General features: G+C 44.6%; 5 non-coding genes across 5 annotated transcripts; 3 read left to right on the top strand and 2 right to left on the bottom strand.

Annotated features, from left to right (window-relative positions):
• trnae-cuc (transfer RNA glutamic acid (anticodon CUC)) lies at positions 1 to 72 on the bottom strand. The gene has a single exon. It is a non-coding gene; the product is annotated as a tRNA-Glu (tRNA).
• A 135-nt stretch (positions 73 to 207) lies between these two features.
• trnaq-cug (transfer RNA glutamine (anticodon CUG)) lies at positions 208 to 279 on the top strand. The gene has a single exon. It is a non-coding gene; the product is annotated as a tRNA-Gln (tRNA).
• A 3,237-nt stretch (positions 280 to 3,516) lies between these two features.
• On the bottom strand, positions 3,517 to 3,588 carry trnae-cuc (transfer RNA glutamic acid (anticodon CUC)). The gene has a single exon. It is a non-coding gene; the product is annotated as a tRNA-Glu (tRNA).
• A 135-nt stretch (positions 3,589 to 3,723) lies between these two features.
• On the top strand, positions 3,724 to 3,795 carry trnaq-cug (transfer RNA glutamine (anticodon CUG)). Its single transcript has one exon. It is a non-coding gene; the product is annotated as a tRNA-Gln (tRNA).
• A 3,443-nt stretch (positions 3,796 to 7,238) lies between these two features.
• On the top strand, positions 7,239 to 7,310 carry trnaq-cug (transfer RNA glutamine (anticodon CUG)). Its single transcript has one exon. It is a non-coding gene; the product is annotated as a tRNA-Gln (tRNA).
• The last annotated feature ends 12,770 nt before the right edge of the window (positions 7,311 to 20,080 follow it).

The following is a 20,080-nucleotide window of genomic DNA, read 5'->3' as shown; positions in this document are numbered from 1 at the left end:
TTTCCTGACCGGGAATCGAACCCGGGCCGCGGCGGTGAGAGCGCCGAATCCTGAACACTAGACCACCAGGGACGGCTCCGGAAGTGACCCGCCACACGCAGCACTCTGGGCGCAACTTGGCTCACTCTGGACTTGGCCGTGCGACAGAGCGAGACGTGTGCGTAGAGCAGAAACCTTCGTCACGGGCAAGAGGTGGGCAGCGGGCTTGGTTCCATGGAGTAATGGTTAGCACTCTGGACTCTGAATCCAGCGATCCGAGTTCAAGTCTCGGTGGGACCTGGGGCCCTTGGCAGGGGCAGCGGCGGTGAAGCGGTGGTCTCCCTGCGTGAGGGCCTGTGTCTGCGAATAAGGCCTATTTATGTTCCCTCTTGGGAGGCTTGGAGACGAATTGGCGAAAACTCCGGGTCGGCCTGGTGCGTTCACCTTCCTGGTGGTGACCGCGTGGCTTAACGGAGAAGAAGGTGCCTGTGTTGACAGATTACAGATAGATTATTTCCCTTCTTGGAAATCATCATTAAAGCGAAAAGGAACTTTGTAAACCAGCTAGCTTGGAAGCAACCACGTCAGGGCATTCTTTCAGTGAGACCTGGGTTTTTTACAAGCACGAGTGAAGCTTTAAAAGAAAATGACATGGAATGTTTGCGGCCGTTCATCCAATCAAGCCCGAGTCCGATTGCGGTCTGTCTTCCCTGGGGGCGGGGGGGATTGTGTTTTGTGAGATCCGGGGGAGAGGTGAGGTGGCTTTCTTTGGTGTATGCCAGAGGTCCGGTGAGAGGTTGTCTTTTACAACTGTCCCTCAGTCAATACCAAAAACAGTCCCTGCCAATCTGGGAAAGCCATTCAGTCCACAAACAGAGTTTTGACAAACATCCTGCGGGCTTTTTCTCCACCGTTTGATCCTTTTATCGTTGACAGGAATTTCTACAGGGTACGTCCCGAACAGGTGCCTCAATGGCTGTTTGCTAGCTCGATAAATCTAACTTGCTCGGTCTGCATACTATCTTTAATCTAAAACATCATACAGTCTCTTCGGTCTGACTTCGGATCGGAAGATTGAGGGTTGGAGTGCCTTTGCGGTCGTTCCTGGGGTTACGACGTCGAAGCGGCATCTCGGTCGTTTTTGGGGAACTTCGGAAGGGCCAGCCGGCGTGCTAATGCTGCAGCCGTCGCCGGTGCGTTGTGTCTGATAACCTTACGGCAAACAGGCAATGCCTTGCGCCTGTGTCTGCGGCAAGAAAAGTGAGCGACTCTCCCCCGAAACCGGGGCACGAGCGCCTGAGGCCTTGGAGAATGCGGGCATCGATCCCGCTGCCTCTCGCATGCTGTAGCGTAAGGTACACTTATACATTTCAATTAAAGAAGTGAATTTAAAGTATCACCTTATCACGAATCCTGGAATCTTGTAGAACTCAATTTCTGTAATAATTGGACGCAGACACCAATTCCAAAGATATAAATTGTCAAATGTATTCAAAACAAAGACTAAATGTAGCACTACACTAATTATACAAAAGGGAAAAACTAATTACAATTCAACTCTAGATCAACAAATCGAAGACAAATCACTTCCGTGACCAAATCAAAGACCATGGGATCACATATGATAACACAAATCGTTAAACAAAAAAGGTTATAAACACATTGACTACAATACCGGTTAGTAAGACGAAGGTGAGTCTCTCGTTAGTATTATTAGTCAGACATTAAATAACTACGCAGGTTAGTATTTATGTCAGGTAACTTCTCGTTATATATATATATCAGTCTCATTCACGTTTAGGTGCCGAGAAAGATCCTATCATTACTTGTTACCACAATTTCCCTTAACTGATTATTATTCAATGATTAAGGATAGGCAGGGCCACCAATAATCTAATGTCAATTAACTTGTGTCAATTTCAGACTAAACAGTTAAACAGGAATGAGACGATATTTCTCGGCGTTGACAGATTTTATTTCTAAAATGATCAACAAAACAGTTTAATGCAACACACATTTATATTTAAGAAAACTAAATGATATTACACATTCTAGAGTTATGAATCACAGATTAACATTTCTAATTGATTTCTCAAATGTCATGAATCATGAACTCCAAACTGTTAAACTTATCTGAACTTCGTCGCAGAGAGGCCTCTCTGGCTTCGGGCTCAGATAACAGCACACGGCACGAGGTCCGTGTGGTTTGGAACAAAGGCAGTCCAGTTCGGCTTTGTCCAAGAACTTCCACTCAGTCGATACACCTGGAAGTTGGGGTTTCGCGAAAGTAGAGTCGTTTCCAAACAGATTTTCCACTGGTTTGAAGGCTCCAAGGTTGTGCACAAAATCTTCTTGGCAAGCAGGGTCTCTCACCGTACTTATTTGAAGACAAAGTCTTTGAGGAAAGCAGGGCCGTGTTTGTTCCAAGGGTCAAGTTTCTTAAGACTCAAATAGCTATTTAAATGACTGACACTTTCGTATACAGTCGACTTAGTCAATTGTCCAGCTGTAAAACTCCACTGATCAGGTGGGCACAGGCGGGCAGCGCAGTTTGTAAAGTTCTTTATTTAATAAAGTCCTTTAAAAGAATTCTTCGTACGGCTCAATCTCCTTCTCCCAGTTTAACTCTTCTGTTGCCGGCAAAGACTTAGTTGGTTTCTGGTTCCGGTTCTGGCAACAGAGCTACAGGTTGAGCTGTGGCAGCGAGTTACTGGTTCAGGTGAGAGAGAGCGAGAAAGACTGTCCGCTCTTCCTTACAGTCTGTCAGATCAAGAGGTGATTGGTTCTTGAGTTTTTGAGATTGGATTTCGGTTTCAGCCCCCAGTGTCCTATTGGATGGGGGCTTGATTTATGACTGATGTCAATCCATGCCATCTTTTGGAAATGCCGGTTGGCCTGGGTTCGTAGCTCTATGTCGGGATTTCGGCTCTCGTCCACTTCAAAGAGTTTTTATCACCTACAGGCCCCTTTCTCCAGACATCTCATAGCAGAATTCCAAACTATTTGGCCTCTTCTTGGTGCCATCCTCCCCAAAACTGTCACTTTGATGCAAACCAGTTCCAAGCTGATGAGCTAAGGGAATCTGATAACTTTGGGGGGGAGAGGTTTTCTTTAGATCAGTGCTTCAGCTCACAGTCCAAATGCTCTTATCCAAATACACCCAACATAACGCTACAATGCTAAGCAAGCGCTCTACCACGTGAGCTAATCCTCAGGGCTCTCGGTGAGGCCGACCCCCACTTCTTCAGTCTTTAAGTGGCACGTCGCGAGTAAGTCCTTTCCTGCGCTTCAGGCAAGCTTGCAGCCAACTGCGGACGACTTTACATCCTCGGTGGCAGCCATCGTGCCGCAATAGAAAAGGATTGTCATGAGCAAAACTTTCAAAGTGACCGAAAAGATCACGGCCCGTCGTGTGATGTGATTTACATGAGCTGCAGAAACGTTCATGGAAATATGTATATAAGTAAGGATTTAATCACAGATAGAGAGAGAGAAAACGCACCATACAGGTCCTAGGGGAAGAGCAACAGATCCACCTTCCCTGACCGGGAATCGAACCCGGGCCGCGGCGGTGAGAGCGCCGAATCCTGAACACTAGACCACCAGGGACGGCTCCGGAAGTGACCCGCCACACGCAGCACTCTGGGCGCAACTTGGCTCACTCTGGACTTGGCCGTGCGACAGAGCGAGACGTGTGCGTAGAGCAGAAACCTTCGTCACGGGCAAGAGGTGGGCAGCGGGCTTGGTTCCATGGAGTAATGGTTAGCACTCTGGACTCTGATTCCAGCGATCCGAGTTCAAGTCTCGGTGGGACCTGGGGCCCTTGGCAGGGGCAGTGGCGGTGAAGCGGTGGTCTCCCTGCGTGAAGGCCTGTGTCTGCGAATAAGGCCTATTTATGTTCCCTCTTGGGAGGCTTGGAGACGAATTGGCGAAAACTCCGGGTCGGCCTGGTGCGTTCACCTTCCTGGTGGTGACCGCGTGGCTTAACGGAGAAGAAGGTGCCTGTGTTGACAGATTACAGATAGATTATTCCCCTATTTCCCTTAAAGCGTGAAGGGACTTTGTAAACCAGCTAGCTTGGAAGCAACCACGTCAGGGCATTCTTTCAGTGAGACCTCGGTTTTTTACAAGCACGAGTGAAGCTTTAAAAGAAAATGACATAGAATGTTTGCGGCCGTTCATCCAATCAAAAGGTGCAAGCCCGAGTCCGATTGCGGTCTGTCTTCCCTGGGGGCGGGGGGGATTGTGTTTTGTGAGATCCGGGGGAGAGGTGAGGTGGCTTTCTTTGGTGTATGCCAGAGGTCCGGTGAGAGGTTGTCTTTTACAACTGTCCCTCAGTCAATACCAAAAACAGTCCCTGCCAATCTGGGAAAGCCATTCAGTCCACAAACAGAGTTTTGACAAACATCCTGCGGGCTTTTTCTCCACCGTTTGATCCTTTTATCGTTGACAGGAATTTCTACAGGGTACGTCCCGAACAGGTGCCTCAATGGCTGTTTGCTAGCTCGATAAATCTAACTTGCTCGGTCTGCATACTATCTTTAATCTAAAACATCATACAGTCTCTTCGGTCTGACTTCGGATCGGAAGATTGAGGGTTGGAGTGCCTTTGCGGTCGTTCCTGGGGTTACGACGTCGAAGCGGCATCTCGGTCGTTTTTGGGGAACTTCGGAAGGGCCAGCCGGCGTGCTAATGCTGCAGCCGTCGCCGGCGCGTTGTGTCTGATAACCTTACGGCAAACAGGCAATGCCTTGCGCCTGTGTCTGCGGCAAGAAAAGTGAGCGACTCTCCCCCGAAACCGGGGCACGAGCGCCTGAGGCCTTGGAGAATGCGGGCATCGATCCCGCCGCCTCTCGCATGCTGTAGCGTAAGGTACACTTATACATTTCAATTAAAGAAGTGAATTTATAGTATCACCTTATCACGAATCCTGGAATCTTGTAGAACTCAATTTCTGTAATAATTGGACGCAGACACCAATTCCAAAGATATAAATTGTCAAATGTATTCAAAACAAAGACTAAATGTAGCACTACACTAATTATACAAAAGGGAAAAACTAATTACAATTCAACTCTAGATCAACAAATCGAAGACAAATCACTTCCGTGACCAAATCAAAGACCATGGGATCACATATGATAACACAAATCGTTAAACAAAAAAGGTTATAAACACATTGACTACAATACCGGTTAGTAAGACGAAGGTGAGTCTCTCGTTAGTATTATTAGTCAGACATTAAATAACTACGCAGGTTAGTATTTATGTCAGGTAACTTCTCGTTACATATATATCAGTCTCATTCACGTTTAGGTGCCGAGAAAGATCCTATCATTACTTGTTACCACAATTTCCCTTAACTGATTATTATTCAATGATTAAGGATTGGCAGGGCCACCAATAATCTAATGTCTATTAACTTGTGTCAATTTCAGACTAAACAGTTAAACAGGAATGAGAAGATATTTCTCGGCGTTGACAGATTTTATTTCTAAAATGATCAACAAAACAGTTTAATGCAACACACATTTATATTTAAGAAAACTAAATGATATTACACATTCTAGAGTTATGAATCACAGATTAACATTTCTAATTGATTTCTCAAATGTCATGAATCATGAACTCCAAACTGTTAAACTTATCTGAACTTCGTCGCAGAGAGGCCTCTCTGGCTTCGGGCTCAGATAACAGCACACGGCACGAGGTCCGTGTGGTTTGGAACAAAGGCAGTCCGGTTCGGCTTTGTCCAAGAACTTCCACTCAGTCGATACACCTGGAAGTTGGGGTTTCGCGAAAGTAGAGTCATTTCCAAACAGATTTTCCACTGGTTTGAAGGCTCCAAGGTTGTGCACAAAATCTTCTTGGCAAGCAGGGTCTCTCACCGTACTTATTTGGAGACAAAGTCTTTGAGGAAAGCAGGGCCGTGTTTGTTCCAAGGGTCAAGTTTCTTAAGACTCAAATAGCTATTTAAATGACTGACACTTTCGTATACAGTCGACTTAGTCAATTGTCCAGCTGTAAAACTCCACTGATCAGGTGGGCACAGGCGGGCAGCGCAGTCTGTAAAGTTCTTTATTTAATAAAGTCCTTTAAAAGAATTCTTCGTACGGCTCAATCTCCTTCTCCCAGTTTAACTCTTCTGTTGCCGGCAAAGACTTAGTTGGTTTCTGGTTCCGGTTCTGGCAACAGAGCTACAGGTTGAGCTGTGGCAGCGAGTTACTGGTTCAGGTGAGAGAGAGCGAGAAAGACTGTCCGCTGTTCCTTATAGTCTGTCAGATCAAGAGGTGATTGGTTCTTGAGTTTTTGAGATTGGATTTCGGTTTCAGCCCCCAGTGTCCTATTGGAGGGGGGCTTGATTTATGACTGATGTCAATCCATGCCATCTTTTGGAAATGCCGGTTGGCCTGGTTTCGTAGCTCTATGTCGGGATTTCGGCTCTCGTCCACTTCAAAGAGTTTTTATCACCTACAGGCCCCTTTCTCCAGACATCTCATAGCAGAATTCCAAACTATTTGGCCTCTTCTTGGTGCCATCCTCCCCAAAACTGTCACTTTGATGCAAACCAGTTCCAAGCTGATGAGCTAAGGGAATCTGATAACTTTCGGGGGGAGAGGTTTTCTTTAGATCAGTGCTTCAGCTCAGAGCCCAAATGCTCTTATCCAAATACACCCAACATAACGCTACAATGCTAAGCGAGCACTCTACCACGTGAGCTAATCCTCAGGGCTCTCGGTGAGGCCGACCCCCACTTCTTCAGTCTTTAAGTGGCACGTCGCGAGTAAGTCCTTTCCTGCGCTTCAGGCAAGCTTGCAGCCAACTGCGGACGACTTTCCTTCCTCGGTGGCAGCCATCGTGCCGCAATTGAAAAGGATTGTCATGAGCAAAACTTTCAAAGTGACCGAAAAGAACACCGCCTGTCGTGTGATGTGATTTACATGAGCTCCAGAAACGTTCATGGACATATGTATATAAGTAAGGATTTAATCACAGATAGAGAGAGAGAAAATGCACCACACAGGTCCTAGGGGAAGAGCAACAGATCCACTTTCCCTCACCAGGAATCGAACCCGGGCCGCAGCGGTGAGAGCGCCGAATCCTGACCACTATACCACCAGAGACAGCTCCGGAAGTGACCCGCCACACGCAGCACTCTGGGCGCAACTTGGCTCACTCTGGACTTGGCCGTGCGACAGAGCGAGACGTGTGCGTAGAGCAGAAACCTTCATCACGGGCAAGAGGTGGGCAGCGGGCTTAGTTCCATGGTGTAATGGTTAGCACTCTGGACTCTGAATCCAGCGATCTGAGTTCAAGTCTCGGTGGGACCTGGGGCCCTTGGCAGGGGCAGCAGCGGTGACCCGGTGGTCTCCCTGCCTGAGGGCCTGTGTCTGTTTATGTTCCCGCTTGGAGACGAATTGGTGAAAACTTCGTTCATCTTCCTGGTGGTGACCGCGTGGCTTAACGGAGAAGAAGGTGCCTGTGTTGACAGATTACAGATAGATTATCTCCCTTCTTGGAAATCATCGTTAAAGCGAAAAGGAACTTTGTTAACCAGCTAGCTTGGAAGCAACCACGTCAGGGCATTCTTTCAGTGAGACCTCGGTTTTTTACAAGCACGAGTGAAGCTTTAAAAGAAAATGACATAGAATGTTTGCGGCCGTTCATCCAATCAAAAGGTGCAAGCCCGAGTCCGATTGCGGTCTGTCTTCCCTGGGGGCGGGGGGGATTGTGTTTTGTGAGATCCGGGGGAGAGGTGGGGTGGCTTTCTTTGGTGTATGCCAGAGGTCCGGTGAGAGGTTGTCTTTTACAACTGTCCCTCAGTCAATACCAAAAACAGTCCCTGCCAATCTGGGAAAGCCATTCAGTCCACAAACAGAGTTTTGACAAACATCCTGCGGGCTTTTTCTCCACCGTTTGATCCTTTTATCGTTGACAGGAATGTCTACAGGGTACGTCCCGAACAGGTGCCTCAATGGCTGTTTGCTAGCTCGATAAATCTAACTTGCTCGGTCTGCATACTATCTTTAATCTAAAACATCATACAGTCTCTTCGGTCTGACTTCGGATCGGAAGATTGAGGGTTGGAGTGCCTTTGCGGTCATTCCTGGGGTTACGACGTCGAAGCGGCATCTCGGTCGTTTTTGGGGAACTTCGGAAGGGCCAGCCGGCGTGCTAATGCTGCAGCCGTCGCCGGCGCGTTGTGTCTGATAACCTTACGGCAAACAGGCAATGCCTTGCGCCTGTGTCTGCGGCAAGAAAAGTGAGCGACTCTCCCCCGAAACCGGGGCACGAGCGCCTGAGGCCTTGGAGAATGCGGGCATCGATCCCGCTGCCTCTCGCATGCTGTAGCGTAAGGTACACTTATACATTTCAATTAAAGAAGTGAATTTATAGTATCACCTTATCACGAATCCTGGAATCTTGTAGAACTCAATTTCTGTAATAATTGGACGCAGACACCAATTCCAAAGATATAAATTGTCAAATGTATTCAAAACAAAGACTAAATGTAGCACTACACTAATTATACAAAAGGGAAAAACTAATTACAATTCAACTCTAGATCAACAAATCGAAGACAAATCACTTCCGTGACCAAATCAAAGACCATGGGATCACATATGATAACACAAATCGTTAAATAAAAAAGGTTATAAACACATTGACTACAATACCGGTTAGTAAGACGAAGGTGAGTCTCTCGTTAGTATTATTAGTCAGACATTAAATAACTACGCAGGTTAGTATTTATGTCAGGTAACTTCTCGTTATATATATATCAGTCTCATTCACGTTTAGGTGCCGAGAAAGATCCTATCATTACTTGTTACCACAATTTCCCTTAACTGATTATTATTCAATGATTAAGGATAGGCAGGGCCACCAATAATCTAATGTCTATTAACTTGTGTCAATTTCAGACTAAACAGTTAAACAGGAATGAGAAGATATTTCTCGGCGTTGACAGATTTTATTTCTAAAATTATCAACAAAACAGTTTAATGCAACACACATTTATATTTAAGAAAACTAAATGATATTACACATTCTAGAGTTATGAATCACAGATTAACATTTCTAATTGATTTCTCAAATGTCATGAATCATGAACTCCAAACTGTTAAACTTATCTGAACTTCGTCGCAGAGAGGCCTCTCTGGCTTCGGGCTCAGATAACAGCACACGGCACGAGGTCCGTGTGGTTTGGAACAAAGGCAGTCCGGTTCGGCTTTGTCCAAGAACTTCCACTCAGTCGATACACCTGGAAGTTGGGGTTTCGCGAAAGTAGAGTCGTTTCCAAACAGATTTTCCACTGGTTTGAAGGCTCCAAGGTTGTGCACAAAATCTTCTTGGCAAGCAGGGTCTCTCACCGTACTTATTTGAAGACAAAGTCTTTGAGGAAAGCAGGGCCGTGTTTGTTCCAAGGGTCAAGTTTCTTAAGACTCAAATAGCTATTTAAATGACTGACACTTTCGTATACAGTCGACTTAGTCAATTGTCCAGCTGTAAAACTCCACTGATCAGGTGGGCACAGGCGGGCAGCGCAGTCTGTAAAGTTCTTTATTTAATAAAGTCCTTTAAAAGAATTCTTCGTACGGCTCAATCTCCTTCTCCCAGTTTAACTCTTCTGTTGCCGGCAAAGACTTAGTTGGTTTCTGGTTCCGGTTCTGGCAACAGAGCTACAGGTTGAGCTGTGGCAGCGAGTTACTGGTTCAGGTGAGAGAGAGCGATAAAGACTGTCCGCTGTTCCTTATAGTCTGTCAGATCAAGAGGTGATTGGTTCTTGAGTTTTTGAGATTGGATTTCGGTTTCAGCCCCCAGTGTCCTATTGGAGGGGGGCTTGATTTATGACTGATGTCAATCCATGCCATCTTTTGGAAATGCCGGTTGGCCTGGGTTCGTAGCTCTATGTCGGGATTTCGGCTCTCGTCCACTTCAAAGAGTTTTTATCACCTACAGGCCCCTTTGTCCAGACATCTCATAGCAGAATTCCAAACTATTTGGCCTCTTCTTGGTGCCATCCTCCCCAAAACTGTCACTTTGATGCAAACCAGTTCCAAGCTGATGAGCTAAGGGAATCTGATAACTTTGGGGGGGAGAGGTTTTCTTTAGATCAGTGCTTTAGCTCAGAGCCCAAATGCTCTTATCCAAATACACCCAACATAACGCTACAATGCTAAGCGAGCGCTCTACCACGTGAGCTAATCCTCAGGGCTCTCGGTGAGGCCGACCCCCACTTCTTCAGTCTTTAAGTGGCACGTCGCGAGTAAGTCCTTTCCTGCGCTTCAGGCAAGCTTGCAGCCAACTGCGGACGACTTTCCTTCCTCGGTGGCAGCCATCGTGCCGCAATAGAAAAGGATTGTCATGAGCAAAACTTTCAAAGTGACCGAAAAGATCACGGCCCGTCGTGTGATGTGATGTACATGAGCTCCAGAAACGTTCATGGACATATGTATATAAGTAAGGATTTAATCACAGATAGAGAGAGAGAAAATGCACCACACAGGAGTAGATAGTAGGGTTTTTTGGGCGCGGCCTATTTTGTTATGACGTATGCCCTAAGCTTATTAATATTCCTACGTCATAATTGGGGGGCGTGATTTTAGAGTTATTTCCTTAATTATTCCTACGTCATATCCGTCAGAAAGTGTACACCCCTAAAACCCTGAACAACAAGGCCACCCATAACCGGTTGTTCTTGTTGTTCTTGTTGGTCAACTGTAGAGTGTGAATGGGTCGGCTCTTCCTGTAGTGGTTGGGGGTCTTTTTTAAATATACATGTAAGGGGCCCAGGTCTTAACAATGCCATTTTGAATAGTGCGTTTATCATATTCACACTGTCTCTGTCTCTGTCTCTGTCTGTCTCTCTCTCTCTGTCTCTCTCGCCCAAGCATTTTATAAGATCAACAAGTTCTGTTGTCTGTAATGGTCCCAGGTCTTAACAATGCCATTTTGAATAGTGCGTTTATCATATTCACACTGGCTCTGTCTCTGTCTGTCTCTATATCTCTCTCTCTCGCCCAATCATTTTATAAGATCAACAAGTTCTGTTGTCTGTAATGGTCACAGGTCCTAACAATTCCTGTTTTGCATAGGGTACTTATGTTAACCCCAATGTATATGGCTCTGTCTCTCCCCTCAAATTTAATTAAAAATAAAATTTAAAAAAAGAGAGTGTGTGTGTGTGTGGGTGTTTGTCGGTATAGGTTAATTGTTTTTGTAAAAAAAAAAAAAAAAAAAAAAAAGCTGTGGTTATATTTTATCTCACACATAATGTGTTCATTCGTTTTACTTAAATACATTCTAGGGTCTTAAAGCTCATAAGAGTTAGACTTAAGATAAGGATATGTTTTTAAGGTATTTTAGCAGGCTCAATCCCTGATGATAAGGAATCATTTAAAAAATAAAAACAACTGATCACTCAATGCTAAATAGATCACAACACTCAAGGCTAAATCACTCACACCACGGGGGATGGGGGTGGGCTCAGACAAACGTAGGCATGGCGTGTGGTCTCAAAACATTCAGAATACTTTTAAACTATATAATTTATAAGCTTTGTAAAATAAACCCAAATATCTCTTTTGTGGGGATAAACGCTGTTCTGAGTAGTTTGTGACTTGTTTAATACCAAAGAAAGCATCGCTATTAAAAAAAAAAAAAAAATCACTGTAAAAGCGCTACTTATTTTAGATCTTTATAGTTATTTTCTTGGCTCAGGTTGTTTTTTAGCGCGTATAAAGGCCTGAAATATTCTTAGTGTTTATTGACTATAGGTCTTGATGCTTAAAAATGTTTTTTTGAGAGACCAAAAGGTTCTAATAAAAGTTTAGAGTAGAGAGGAGAGAGATCGTCGCCATCTTGGTTTCTATTTGAAATTGATGCAGGGTCATTTTATTGGTTGGTTTTGATATGTTAATTGGTAACAGGACGGCACAAAGGCCAGCCCAGAACAATGCCTTACAAGCAGATCCGGCATCCGGCCATCAGTATAAGTATGAAGGTCTGGTCTTCAGCTCGACAGACTCATACTGACCTTTCGATTTAAGCCTAAAGATCAACAATGTCCGGAAACAACATCAACGACTTTGATTTAAACGAGTTTTTAGGTAAGTCTTCAGATTATTTTCATTGACCCAGAGCGGGTTGTGGGCATGTATTGTAAATAAGGTTATAACATCTGTTTTAAGTTCTGTAAAATTATTTTTCAGCCAGTCAACAGGAGTTAATTCCCAACGCTGAGGAGATCATCTGGAACAACGACGGTAAGATTTTTGTGTTTGCGCTCAAGGGTTCTTATGTATGGGTGTGTGGTTGTGTTTTGAAGCGGCTCATTAGAGTTATGAAAACGTTTTAATATATATTAATGGCGGTCTCTTTAATTACACAGAAACTATCGAAAGGCCTGTGATTAATGTCTCCGAGGATCAACCAAGAGAAGTGGTTGTCCCTAGACAGGCTGTCTGCCGACCGGGTAAGAACTAAACCCCTGTTTGTTTGTATAACGTTTCTGTAAGATGTTTGAGGCCCGTTTTGTTAATTTAAAAAAATATCCTTTCTAACAGTATTAAGAAACGTGGTTCGAGACAACGAAAGGCCTTCCACATCGAGGGCTTGTTTAGTTTTACCTTCGAGAACCGTAACCTTTCAAGAATCTGAAAGGCCGTCAGCCCCTGTATCTGATAGCGGTGAGTATATATCTGCCGCTTGTAAGAGGTTAAAGCTTTTTATAAAGCGGGGTGGTTAAAGGTTAAACATGTCTCTTACCTTCACAGAAGTGCAAAAAGAGGATCCCCCACGGTGGTCTTGGAGACCCCCCAACATCTACTCAGGCCACAGCCTTCTGGGGGTAATTCAACAATCCAGATTCAGCCCGCCGCATTGTCGGGCGGAACAAATACAGGCAACCAACAACCTCAGGGGTCGCCGTCAGTCAGGGTTGACACACCACCCAACGACGGACTGGTTTCAACATCGTCCCCCCAGCCCCGTTTCTTGGCTACAGAAACGCTGAACAGTACACCGCGATTGGCCAGGGTGTCACCGCAAAGGCCTTCTTGGTCTCCGTCCGTGAGTATACGCTCGCTCCCTGCCTCCTTCGACCGAGATTTACCGGAGCGACCATCCTTTGCAGCTGAGCCAGGACACCATCCCCCGGAGCTACTTCCTGAAGGTCGGCATGAGTTGCTACATACCTTGTTACTAAATCAAAGACTTGTGTTAGTGGGGCAAAACCTTGTGATAGAGAGCCAAAACACCCTTATTAATACCCTTACTAACGAATTGTACCGTATTTAATGTTTTAATAGATACAAAACGCCTTACTATTGTGGGTTGTTGGAAAAATAAAAAATAAAAAAAATGTCCGGACTTGGTAAAAGAACTCACAAACTAAAGGATTATGAACAAGTTAGGGCCCCAAAAAGACCTTCCCGAGAGAACACCCTCGGCCCTGTTGTGAACTCCTCTGATGTCCCAATGAACCAGGAACTATTACAAATGATAAATGATTTAAATAACCCCCAATCACCACCGATAGAATGTGAATTACCAGACTTACCGTGAACCCCGACCTGTTACAGATGGTCAATGATCTAAATAACCACCTCCCAACGGTAGCGCTTATAGAGGTTCAACCCCTAGTTCACCCCGATTTGTTTGAAATGGTGGAGGCTTTGGAGACGCTACCCCGACCAAATTCTGCCCCTATTATAAATGATTTGAGACAATTAGAACACAGTACGGCGGAAGAAGCAGCCGTCACTATAGAGGAGGGTCTTGACATTAACAGGGTGGATATCTTTGAAGGACTTTTACAGGCTTTAAATGAGCCTCCTCAAAAAGGGGGTTTTGTAGATGTCAGCGGTGGGGGTGTTCGGAATGTGGAGGGTTCTGAGACTGATAAGGCTGTGGATGACATGCTCTGTGAGAATGTAGGGGTTGAAGGCTTTGTTCAAAATGATGATGTGTCCAAAAGTACCAGTGATCCCGTGATTATAGATATACAATTTTGAAATGATTCAGCGTTTTAATTTTGCAGAACTTTTAAATTGTGACAATTATGCAGAAATATTTGTCAACATACACGAGGCCTTGCAAAACATGCTTGAACAGGTTGCTGAAAGGGTCAGACCTCGAGATGTTGTACAGTTAGAACTCAGAGGGGATGATTTGTTTAGCAACCTATCTGTAATGCTGAGTGGAGATAATTTAGATGTTGATGAATTTCTGGCTAAAATCGAAGCGTTATTGCAAAGTAACGCATCCATCTTAGCTGATGAAAGTCTGTCTCTGGTAATGAATGTGGTTCCTAACCCTGAGGGTGGGGCGCTTAGAAGACTGTCGAAATGCTTGAAGAACGACATAATTAGGAACAAGCTCAGGCAATTAGTGGTGAGTTCCAATGGGGACAATAAGCTCTGTTTTGCTTACAGTTTAATAAAACTACTCACCCCCGACATGCCTGAACCCCAAGCTATGCAAGAGGCTTTAATGCTTCATCAGAGGGCCGGCTTAAACTCTCAACAGATGGTTGCCTTTTCAGACATTGCCATGTTTGAGGAGTTGTTGTCTTTAAAAATTGTTGTGTGGTACCGTTGTGAGGTAAAGGAAGTATTTGTGAAATTTCAGACACATCCTGAAACCCATACACAGACACTGTATCTCTTCCTAAGTGATAGTCATTACTTTGGAATAAAGAGTTTGACGGCTTTTTTGGGTTGTTCGTATGTTTGTCATTGGTGTTATAAGGCCTTCAATGATAAGCTTAAGCACCGCTGTGACGGTTACTGTAACGTCTGTTTCAATCCGCAATGTCGTAAGGGTTTGGCCCCTACCATCCGATGTAAAGATTGCTTAAGGATTTGTCTCTCCGCGTTCTGTTTTTCCGAACATAAGGTGCAGAGGGCCGCTGCTGAGGGGGTTAAAAAACGGAGTTATTGTGATCAAACTAAATATTGCCCGCAGTGTTGCCTCCAGTACCGTTTTCATGAGGTTAAACCACACAAATGTCTGGAACCGAGATGTAGGATCTGTAATGCGGATTTAACCCCGGGGTCTGAACACCAGTGCTTTATTCAGCCGGTTAAAAAGGAGCCGCCGCACAACCGGTATGTCTTTTTTGATTTTGAATGCCGGCAAGAAAACGGGGTCCATGTTGCTAATTATATACACTGTATTGACATGTTGGATTGTGAGTGGTCAGCTAGCGGTGAGAGTTGTGTCAGGGATTTCTTTACGCGGTATCGCGGTCCAAAATACCTCAATTACACATTTATTGCCCACAATGCTAAGGGTTATGATTCTTACATATTGATGAAGTATCTGGTGGAAAATGGGGTGACCCCAAAAATAATAGCTCAGGGTAGCAAGATCATGTGTTTCACCGACGAGGCTTTCAACCAACGTTACATAGACTCGTTAAATTTCCTCCCCATGAAATTGAGCGCTTTGCCTAAAGCTCTGGGTTTTGAGGCTCAGAAGAAAGGTTGGTTCTGCCATTTTTTTAATACTAAGGACACTCAAAATTATCGAGGGTCCTACCCGCCCGCCTCTTATTATGGGGTTGATACTATGATGTCTCATGAGAGGGAGGAATTCTTTAAATGGTACAATACGGTTAAGGGGGGTGTTTTTGATTTCCGAGAAGAGATGGCCGCTTATTGTAAAAATGATGTGGTGATCCTTAAAGAAGCCTGTTTGCGTTTCCGCACCGAGGTTATCAATACGTCGGGTCTCGACCCTTTGCAAAGTGTGACCATAGCGTCTCTCTGCATGAAAATGTATCGATCCAATTTCTTGCAGAAAAACACTATAGCGGACACCACTTCTGACAACTATCGTGCTAGACAAAAGAACTTTTCGACTGTCTCCATACAGTGGCTGGAATATCTGAGTGCCCGGGATAACATCTTCATCAGACATGCTTTAAATCAAGGGGAAGTCAAAATGGGTCCTTACTACTTAGACGGTTTTAGCGACGTGTCCGGGCGGCGTACCGCTTATGAGTTTGCTGGTGGTATTTACCATGGCTGTCCTCACTGCTTCGACCCAAACACCTTTAACCCCGTAACACAAAAACTCTGCGGTGATATGTACTATGATTTCCAGGAACGAATTGAAACTTTAAAAAACACCTATGGTTTGAATGTACTGGTGATTTGGGAACACGCGTGGACGACCCTGAAGCAACAGGATGTGGGGGTACAACGGTTTATGGAAACCTTGGACTTTCCTGAACGTCTAGAGCCCAGGGATGCGTTATTTGGGGGTCGTACCAACGCCCTCTGTTTACATTATGAGGTAAAGGAGGGTGAGAGAGTAGATTACTATGATTTCACCAGTCTGTACCCTTATGTCAACAAGACCAAAATGTACCCGGTGGGGCATCCAACCATTGTTTATCGTGACTTTCTCGAAATCGGACAGTACTTTGGTTTGATCAAAGTCACCATGTACCCTCCTCGTGAGCTGTTCCTACCCGTGTTGCCTTACAGGTGTTCGGGAAAATTGATGTTCCCTCTGTGTAGAACGTGTGTGGAAACTGAAAATCAAAATACCTCTTGTCTGCACAGTGATGACGAGAGAGCGCTGACGGGTGTCTGGTGTAGCATTGAGCTTGACAAGGCGGTGGAGAAAGGTTACAGAGTCGGTAAGGTGTATGAGGTTTGGCATTTTTCTGAAAAATCTGATACTCTTTTTGCTGAGTACATTATGACCCATCTGAAAGGGAAACAGGAGGCATCGGGCTATCCCTCATGGTGTGTTGACTCCGCTGCCAAAGAGCGGTACGTTCAGCAATATTTTGAAAAGGAAGGGATCCGTCTAGAGCCGGGGAACATAACTGTAAACCCCGCCAAGAGACAAATGTCCAAACTGATTTTAAACAGTCTGTGGGGTAAGTTTGGGGAAAGAAATAACCGTCTAAACACAACCTTGATTAAAACCCCTGAACAGTTTATAGAATTTATCTTTTCCAAACAACATGCAGTATCACACTTTCAATTCTTAAATGACCACGTGGCACAGGTCCAGTGGAGGGCCCCTAAAGATTTCCCCACCAAACAGGGAAACGTTAATGTTTTCATAGCGGTTTTTACCACGGCTTACGCCCAGCTTGAACTGTACAACTTAATGGATCAGCTGCAGGAACGCACGCTCTATCATGATACTGACTCTGTAATCTTTGTCACCAGGCCAGGGGATTGGGTCCCTCCCCTCGGGGACTACCTTGGGGAGTTAACGAGCGAGCTAGATCCTCAGGACCACATAGTGGAGTTTGTTTCAGGGGGTCCTAAGACTTACGCATACAGAACGGCTGCGGGTAAGACCTGTATGAAAGTTAAGGGTTTCACTCTGAACCATTGTAACAACAAGCTCATTAACATCAAGTCTCTGACGACCCTGGTACAAAGTTTTGTAACCGAGAAAGACGCGCCTCCTCGCGAGATTATTACAGCCGGAAATCAGATCTATCACAATAAAAAGGGGTACACATTGGAAAATAGATCACTAAACAAACGGTTCAGGGTGGTGTACAATAAAAGAGTGTTGAAGACTGATTATACCACTCTGCCTTATGGATATTAGCAGTGGTTTTGATAACAGACTTCAACACCCTTTCTCCTGTATTATAGCCGGTCCCTCCAATTCGGGTAAGAGCTATCTTATAAAGAACATCATAGAAGATGTGGACGCAACCGTGTCCCAAGCTCTTGACAACATAGTGTGGTGTTACTCTTGCTGGCAACCTCTCTACGATGATTTGGCATCAAAAAAAAATAATCTGAAATTTGTGCAAGGTCTCCCCGCCTCGTTGTGTGACGATGACCTGTTCCCGCCCGGACAAACTAATCTAGTGATCCTTGATGACCTGATGGAGCAGGCCGGTGACAACAGTGAAGTGGAAAAAGCTTTCACAAAGTACACTCATCATAGGAATTTAAGTATTATTTATTTAGTTCAAAATCTATTTTTTCAAGGTAAAAAAAGCCGCACTATTAATTTAAATGCCAATTATATAATTCTTTTTAAAAACCCCAGAGATAAACTACAGGTCACCGTCTTGGCTCGTCAAATGTACCCTAACCAGACCAAATTCTTTTTGGAGGCATTTGAGGATGCCACCAAAAAACCCTACGGGTACTTGATTGTGGACTTAAAAGCACAAACCCCAGAAGACTTTCGCCTCAGAACAGGTTTGTGCCCGCCCGATTGGCCGGCAGTGTATGTGCTAAAGAAAAGGAAATAAATAAGAATGTCTGTTCGGATTAAAAGAAATCTGCCGCTTTTGCAAATGTTATTTGAGGGGAGCCCGCGCCATAGGAAAGCTGTGCTGGCAGGGGCCCCCTCGGATTTGATCGAGACCCTGTGTGAAATAGCTTTTAACATCTTACGCGGTAATATACCCCTAACCCCTTCTCAACATTCTAAACTCAAAAAACAAAAAGCGGTTATCAAGATCATCGCTAATAAGAAGTATTCTATTAAAAGAAAAAGAAAGAAGATTAATCAAACCGGAGGTTTTATAGGACCGCTGTTGAGCATAGCCGTGCCTTTCCTAACCAGTCTTCTAGCTTCCAGAGTGGGTTAATAATGGAATATGCTCAGAAAATGTTTTTGATCCCTCAGGAGCAGCTTGAGAAACTGAGAAAAAATGTTGTCGGGCCAGAGCCCATTAGACAAACGGCCGAAAACAACCTGGACTCTGAAATGAAAGCTATACTGGCCAGGGCCGATTTAAATCAGTATTCCAAAGCCCAGATGTATAGCAACACGTTACAGTGCTACCTCCGTCTGGTTAGACAGGGTGAAAAAGATCAAAACATTTTAACTTTAACCATGGCCTCTCAAGAAAATGGTTCTGGGACTGATGCGGGGGGTACGGTTGATAAAGATGTTGCGGTGCCCGAACCTGTTGAGAGTTCAGAGGGAGATGTTGTAACGGATGTTTTGAGAAACATGCCGGCCAGAAGCAAAAGACATGCAGAATATATTCTGCACAAAATGGTTCAGAAACCGCGGGTAACGACTTGGAATGAACAGGGTGAATTTGTTTTTAAAGGACAACTGATCAAAGGTTCACACATGTTTGATTTGTTGAAGAGTGTCACTAGCACTAATAAGGTACCCGATAGTCGCCGACCTGTAGGCTGGAATGCTTTCCTACAGGCGATGGCCTGTCTGAACATGCCCCAATCAACAGTCCCTAACCAGGAAACGCGACAAAAAATCCGTCTGTGTAAAGAGGTGGTGACTGATCTGACGCCGATATCTCATTACTCTGACCGTGTTGAGCAACCCTCCTCAGGATCTATCCATCGTTGGGAAGCTTATTAATCTCATGTTTTTATTTGTCTCCCCTGTAAATAAGGAACCGACAAACAATTTTTTTATTTTTTATTTTTATTTTCAAATGTTGTACATTTATTTATAACATAACCCTGCTTTGTATAAGATTTGTGTTGAATAAAAACAAAACTAATGATTCAAAGGCTGTTTTCATTATTTTTTCACTTTAACACGCATGACATCTTTTAAAATCCTCACAAGAACACCCCATCTGTATACATGGCTGGCTAGGGTCGTAAGTAATTGTGTTATAAGGGGGGGTCCACAGTGTCCTGACAAACTCTGCCACTTTTTTATCATTTTGGCCTAAATCCTCACTGTACAAGGACATAATATCGGGGTATGACCTTCCTTTAGATCTATGATATAAGAAAAACACACAGTGTTGACCACAAGTGAAGGTCTGAAGACTTTGTACTTGACGACCGCTGTAAATGGTTTCTTGACAGTTGTTGAGCAGAAAGTTATTGATCTTCCGAGGGAAAGGTTTGAAATCCGGGGGGTTTCCATAGGAATCAAAAAATTCCCCACGGCGGTCCTCCCTTAGATAAATAGCCAGCCAATGTTCTCCGGGCATATTTTTAGGGTGTGTGTTGATTATGTACATTGCAGGTAAATTCTTGATCTTAAATTTAGGCAGCTGGTCGCAGGCGTAGACTCCTTGAAACACTTTCCGTGAGCCGTCCAGGGCATTCATGATGTGGTTGAGCTCTCTGGTGTTCATTTTAATAATAATCATACGGAACGT

This window comes from Amia ocellicauda, chromosome 6 (genome assembly GCF_036373705.1).
Source record: "Amia ocellicauda isolate fAmiCal2 chromosome 6, fAmiCal2.hap1, whole genome shotgun sequence".
Classification (NCBI taxonomy): domain Eukaryota; kingdom Metazoa; phylum Chordata; class Actinopteri; order Amiiformes; family Amiidae; genus Amia; species Amia ocellicauda.
This window is presented reverse-complemented; position numbering and strand designations above follow the sequence as displayed.